We start from the raw sequence: 7,500 nt of genomic DNA, 5'->3' as shown, positions 1-7,500 counted from the left end.
TTAGGCAAAGGCCTTGAAATATGTAGCACAGACTGTCGTTGTGTCCTCCCTACATACGGTTGCCATTTTGAAATGACACTGAATGCCTTTAGTCTCACATAATTCACACTCAACTAGAGAACAGTAATATGCTGAGCAGATGATGCAACTGGCAAAGCTTCACTTCCAAGTCCTTGCCCTCTGTCCTAACCAGCAATCAGCCACATTGTCTTAAACCAGACAGGTCTGTCTCCCATTATCATAACTGTGACTACATTACCCACGATGCCCCAGTCACCTGGCAGATGCATGTAGCCCTGCATTATTAGGGGGATTCGACTTGGATGTAGTCGCCTATACAGCCGTCTTATGCTGACTGCATAATGAGATTCTGATATGTTTTCAAACTGGAATTGTGCATAAGTCATGGTTGAAAACGTATCGGATTTTCAGAAATAATCACGTTACGCAGTCATCTTTAGATGGCTACAGGCGGCTACATAAAGTCGGATCCCCCTTATTGCTAAGTCCTGTCTGCCATCACCACGACTCGTTCCACTCCATGCAGTGCTGTGCAGATCTGGCCGAACGTGCCTCTTGAACAATGCAGACTCCAGCATGCATCAAATTCAGCCAAAACTGTACACCACTGCATGAAGTCAAACAAGCCCATGGACGTATGGTGCATTCCATTTAGTGTCGGCAGTCTCGTACGTTTACCCGCCCGACATGTGAGAATGTGGCTAGCGTGAACTCTGGAGTTTGTAGTCTTTTGGGAAAGAGCATGGATGCCACCAGGGCAGCAACTGTCTCTTAGTGCTGGACATTTGTCTAGAACACAATACGATGCCCCTCATTCTCCCTTGTTGGGTATGGTCAATGGGAATGAATAATAAAAACATTTTTGGGCAATTTCAACAAGTGCTGTCACATTTCTAATGAGCTAGATGGGCATTAGCAGGCTAGCTAGTCATTGTTATTGTTTTGTGCTAGCCTCTTTAGCAAACCAGCTGGAAAACAAAACATTACATTGTATTGCACGCACAGCAAGACCGTTAAATGTATGAATTGGTGACCGGATTGATGGAGCAATGTAATCTAGTGTGTTAAAGCATTCCATTGTCATCAAAACGACCAACACAGTACAAATACAAAGAAAACACATGTCATCTCATCTCGACTATGGGCGCAGCCATGTTTGTTTACAGGTCGTAAGCCCAACTCGGGGTACTCGCAAGTACTCCGAGGTAAAGGGGGCGTTCCTCCGTAAAATGCCGCAAGAAAGCTGGGTAATTTACACTTTACAACTCGGGCGGGTGACTTACGACAGGGGTTCTCAAACTTTTTTGGTCCGAGGACCCCTAATGGAGCAGATTTTTTTTCCGAGGACCCCCCCCCCCCCCATCGCACCACAAAATTACAGTTACCACAATTGTTTAAAATAGGCATTTTAATGCAAATCATTTAAAATAGGCATTTTGATGCAAAAGTAGGGCCTAGGAACAGTGTTTTGTCAAATGTGGGCCTACTGTGTAACTGTATTTCACTCACATTAATGAATAGTGGTGGGATTCTATTTAGAATTCATTGAAATAATAATAATAATAAAAACAGACTGACAAACTGCAGTGCAATCACAGCATGAATTATGCATTCAGAGGTAACTTTCATCCAGTAAATTAAATTATACATTTACTAATCGACGATTAGTAAGATTAGTAAGATCAAAGATTAGTCAAGTGAAAATCAATGATGCAGTAACAGGCACCAAACTGGTGTCAGAGTAAGACAATCAAACTGCTAGAAATACATGCATTACTATTAAAAACTAGAAATGCAATTCCAAGGAATTACCAGTGCATGAAAATGCAAAAAAGATAGATAATGTAGATATGGTTACTAAGGTGTAGCTAGGGTAAACATTGTGGTTGCATAGTTTACAGAGAGTTGATAGTGTGAAGGTAGACTGTTTAAAGATGAAACATTCCAGAACTAACTTAACCCTCTAACCGCCCAAGGCGCCGTACGGCGACAAGCAACATCACTGATTAAAACAGACGGTAGATCCGAGTAGGGTGACAAATCGCCTTTGTACTCTCCACCACTAGTTGGCAGACATCCAGAGCTTCGATTCAAGCCCAAATTCGAGTAAGAAAGTTTTCAGGAAGTGCCTGTATTACTCGCGAGAAACAAAAAAAAAAGACGCATTTCCTGTTTATAACGCGGAAGTGAAATGCGCGATCGCTATGCACAAATTGAAGCAGAAAAACGGCAAATGTTAAAAAACAAAGTCGTGTGTTATGAAGTCTTGGGTCTGCCATTCACCTACTCTGATTCTGAAGGAGAATATCTGCCTTTTGGAGATTATGATCGGTCGTTCATTGGCAGTGACAGTCAAGATGCGTCTGTGAATGGAGGTGGGTCTTTGCGTGTGTACGTCAATGTTTACCTGCAGCAATGTTGACCAAAGGGTTCAAATAAGCATGGTGTGCTTGGTGCCAGTGATAATCATGATGATAGTGTCTGTAATTGACATGGTACAGACAGCAGGTCTAGTAAAAATAGGGCTCTGAAGAACTACAAAGTCATCCGCGATAGGAACTGATTTGACCAGGCTACTTTATTATATAGTAACATAGGGATTGTGGTAATACTAATAGTTTACTATTGTTGGTTTACATGTGGCTGTGGTCCTGTTTGTTTGTTATGTCGGAGAAATTACAAAAATCAAAGTAAAACTGCTCAAATGTGTTCAACAATCAGTATTTACTGAAATGTGCATAATTTGACGCTATTGCCAATCTGTGACGTCATAATATGCAAATTAGATGAGTAAATTTACTCCCTTTATAAACTTTAGTTCATACTCAATGATTTTCACATTTACAGTAGGACTTTATCTCTGACCACTTTTAAGCCATGGCCTTTTGCATTTTTTATGCAAAAATCCAAAAAAACCCGGGCGGTTAGAGGGTTAACTAATGATTTCTATTCATGTTAAAATGTTGATTAGCTAACTTAGCTAATGATTTCTAGCTGTTGTGCTAAAAATGTTAATTATGCTAGCAATGCTAACTTTATTAACAATGCTAACCAGGTTGATTAGCTAACTTAACCAATGATTTCTAGCAGTAATGCTAAAAATGCTAACTATGCTAACAATGCTAAATTTGCTAACAATGCTAACCAGGTTGATTAGCTAACTTAGTTGATGATTTTTTACAGTTATGCTAAAAATGCTAGCTATGCTAACAATGCTAACTATGCTAACCATGCTAACTAGCTAACTTGCTAGTGAGGACTTTTATTTTGAAACATTTGTGGCTAGGGTATCCATGGTGCCCACTATCAGGAAAGAAGAAGTTACTGCAGTATAATCATGTTGGTTGCTATGGAAACGGTCATAAACACTTAATTTTAATGGTTGCTATGTTGGTTGCTAGGTACATGGAGGTTTCATTTAGTTGACTGGAGGCATAGTTGATGATAACTGACAGTTGGAATGGTTGAACAGTTAATAGTTGAGTAGTTTCAATGGTCAAATGATTTAATAGTGTATTATTGCAGTGAGGACTTTTATTTTGAAACAGTTGTGGACAGAGGAAACAGTTAACAGGATCTGTAGTCTTCACAGAGAGATTGTATGCTTAAAGCCTGAGACAGAAGGTGCCTCTCATATAACGTTTACGCGTCCTCTCTCGCTCCTCACTGATCTACATAAAGAATGATGGAGCGGCAACAATGGGATAGTCTAGCCCTTCTTCTATCCTTCTTTATGTAGATCATTGAGGATCGAGGAGCGAGGGAGGACATATAAACGCTGCTTGAGAGGGACCCACAGTAAATACTTTAAAAGTTGTATGTAGATAGTCTAATTAATGTTGATAGACAGAATGTTTAATGGATGTTGATAGGCAGATTGTTTAATAGATATTGATTGACAGTTTAATGGTGGATGAGTGAATGGTCTGAAGAAGATGAATGGATAGAAGGTTGGATGGAATGTGCCTTATATTCTTGTTAAGAGAGACACTGATACAGCTCTCTGAGAGTAGTTGACACAGGTGTAATCAATTTAACTGGCTAGTCTTAAGAGAGCCAGAGTGTACTCTTAAAGCCTGAGACAGAGTAAATAATTAAAAAAGTTGAATGTAGATAGTCTAATTAATGTTGATAGACAGAGAGTTTAATGGATGTTGATAGACAGATTGTTTAATAGATGTTGATAGACAGTTTAATGGGTGGATGAGTGAATGGTCTGAAGAAGATGAATGGATAGAATGTTGGATGGAATGTGCCTTATATTCTTGTAGAATGGAGAGACACAGCTCTCTACTGAGAGTAGTGGATACAGATACAGGTGTAATCAATTTAACTGGCTAGTCTTAAGAGAGCCAGCCTGAGACAGAGTAGATTGTTTAAAAGTTGAATGTAGAACGTCTAATTGATGTTGATAGGCAGACTGTTTAGAATGGGTGGATGAGTGAATGGTTTGAAGAAGATGAATGGATATAAAGTTGGATGGAATTAGGAGGACTTATTTTGATACTGTTGTGCACAGAGGATACAGGGGAACAGAATATGTAGTCTTCAGAGAGATTGCCTGAGAGAAACTGACAGTTGGTGCCCAGGTGGCTGACCAGCTGGAGTAAGATTCTAATTGCTGCCGTGATGTCATAATGAGCAATGTTAAGTCTATGGGGGAAATTGTAATAGTTTTTAACTAATAGTTTAAAAAGTATAAAAGTTACAAAGTTGAAAAGTCATAGCACACATGTCCTAAGTAAGACCTACGTAACGCAGTTTGAATGAAGTTTCTACGTTAAACGGTTCTAGCTGATTTGCGTGCGTTAGAAGAAGAACTAGAAATGCAATTCCAAGGAATTACCAGTGCATGAAATGCAAAAATAGATAGATAATGTAGATATGGTTACTAAGGTGTAGCTAGGGTAAACATGGTGGTTGCATAGTTTACAGAGAGTTGATAGTGTGAAGGTAGACAGTTTAAAGCTGAAACATTCCCAGCTCTAACTTAACTAATGATTACTATTCATGTTAAAATGTTAACTATGGTAACAATGATAACCAGGTTGATTGGTTAACTTGGCTACTGATTTCATGCAGTAATGGTAAAAATGTTAACTATGCTAACTATGCTCACAGTGCTAACCAGGTTGATTAGCTAACCTAGCTAATGATTTCTAGCATTTATGCTAAAAATGCTAACTATGCTAGCAATGCTAACTATGGTAGCAATGCTAACTTAAACTAACAATGCTAACCAGGTTGATTAGCTAACTTAACTGATGATTTCTAGAAATAATGTGAAAAATGCTAACTACGTTAACAATGCTAAAATTGCTAACAATGCTAACCAGGTTGATTAGCTAACTTAGTTGATGGTTTTTTTGCAGTTATGCTAAAAATGCTAACAATGCTAACTATGCTAACCATGCTATCTAGGTAACTTGCTAGTGAGGAATTTGAAACATTTGTTGCTAGGGTATCCATGGTGGCCACTATCAGGAAACAAGAAGTTACTGCAGTATAATCATGTTGGTTGCTATGGAAACGGTCATAAACGCTTAATTTTAATGGTTGCTATGTTGGTTGCTAGGTACATGGAGTTTTCGTGTAGTTGACTGGAAGCATAGTTGATAACTGACAGTTGGAATGGTTGAACAGTTAAATAGTTGAGTAGTTACAATGGTTAAATGATTTAATAGTGTATTATTGCAGTGAGGACCTTTATTTTGAAACAGTTGTTGACAGAGGAAGTAGTGAAACAGGATCTGTAGTCTTAATGAGATTGTATGCTTAAAGCCTGAGACAGAAGGTGCCTCTCATATAGCGTTTACGCGTCCTCTCTCGCTCCTCGATCCTCACTCATCTACATAAAGAATGATGGAGCGGCAACAATGGGATAGTCTAGCCCTTCTTCTATCTTTCTTTATGTAGATCATTGAGGATCGAGGAGCGAGGGAGGACATATAAACGCTGCTTGAGAGGCACCCACAGTAAATACTTTAGAAGTTGTATGTAGATAGTCTAATTAATGTTGATAGACAGAATGTTTCATGGATGTTGATAGGCAGATTGTTTAATAGATATTGATTGACAGTTTAATGGCTGGATGAGTGAATGGTCTGAAGAAGATGAATGGATAGAAGGTTGGATGGAATGTGCCTTATATTCTTGTTAAGAGAGACACTGATACAGCTCTCTGAGAGTAGTTGATACAGGTGTAATCAATTTAACTGGCTAGTCTTAAGAGAACCAGAGTGTGCAAGCCTGAGACAGAGTAAATCATTTAAAAGTTGAATGTAGATAGTCTAATTAATGTTGATAGACAGAGAGTTTAATGGATGTTGATAGGCAGATTGTTTAATAGATGTTGATAGACAGTTTAATGGGTGGATGAGTGAATGGTCTGAAGAAGATGAATGGATAGAAAGTTGGATTGAATGTGCCTTATATTCTTGTAGAGTGGAGAGACACAGCTCTCTACTGAGAGTAGTGGATACAGATACAGGTGTAATCAATTTAACTGGTTAGTCTTAAGAGAGCCAGAGTGTAAGCCTGAGACAGAGTAGATTGTTTAAAAGTTGAATGTAGATCGTCTAATTGATGTTGATAGGCAGACTGTTTAGAATGGGTGGATGAGTGAATGGTTTGAAGAAGATGAATGGATAGAAAGTTGGATGGAATTAGGAAGACTTATGTTGATACAGTTGATACAGGGGAACAGAAAATGTAGTCTCAAGAGCCTGAGAGAAAGAGAGAGCTGCTGCACCTGGACTGGCCACCTGGCGTAAGATTCTAATTGCTGCCGTGATGTCATAATGAGCAATGTTAAGTCTATGGGGGAAATTGTAATAGTTTTTAACTAATAGTTTAAAAAGTATAAAAGTTACAAAGTTGAAAAATACATTGCCCACATCGCGTAAGTAAGACCTACGGGACAAAAGTTGAATGGAGTTTCTACGTTAAGCGGTTGAAGCTGAATTGCGTGCGTTAGAAGAAGAATAATAAGAAGATGAAGTTTAAGAATAGGAAGAACAGTACAGTGCATTTTCATGCACTGTAATAATAAGAAGAAGAAGAAGCCTAGGAAGAACAGTACAGTGCATTTTCATGCACTGTAATGACTTGCATGGTTGTGTAGGCCTGACTGCCCTGAAAATGGCAATATAAGAACCATGGTGGAGGTATACGTTGGGGCTGAGCAGTTTACTGAAATATGTGGTGTGTGCCTTCCAGAAATAAATGGCAATTTTTATTCAGTGCTGAGAAATGACTTTTTGACACTTTTTGCGCTCCATATATTTGTGACACTAGCTGATCTGACCTGACTTGTTTGCGTGGTAGCACACATGACATGCACAGATGATGATTCTCTATAATATTTTTTACTGCATTGCAATGAACAAAGTAAAGGCAAAAAAGTGTTTATTTGTCAAACAAATTTGGATGCAGTATGAGTCTTGAATTCGATACCATACAGGAGTTTGCTAGGATCTC

At 38.7% G+C, this 7,500-nt stretch overlaps 1 protein-coding gene across 1 annotated transcript in view; it reads right to left on the bottom strand.

The window, feature by feature from the left end:
* Nucleotides 1–7,500, bottom strand: part of LOC134071035 (CCN family member 1-like) — a 20,493-nt gene that overhangs the window by 5,954 nt on the left and 7,039 nt on the right. The gene's annotated exons all lie outside the window — the stretch shown is intronic.

The sequence above is a fragment of the Sardina pilchardus genome, chromosome 1 (assembly GCF_963854185.1).
Source record: "Sardina pilchardus chromosome 1, fSarPil1.1, whole genome shotgun sequence".
Lineage (NCBI taxonomy): Eukaryota > Metazoa > Chordata > Actinopteri > Clupeiformes > Clupeidae > Sardina > Sardina pilchardus.
Note: the sequence above shows the minus strand (reverse complement) of the source record. Positions and strands in the feature narration are given on the sequence as shown.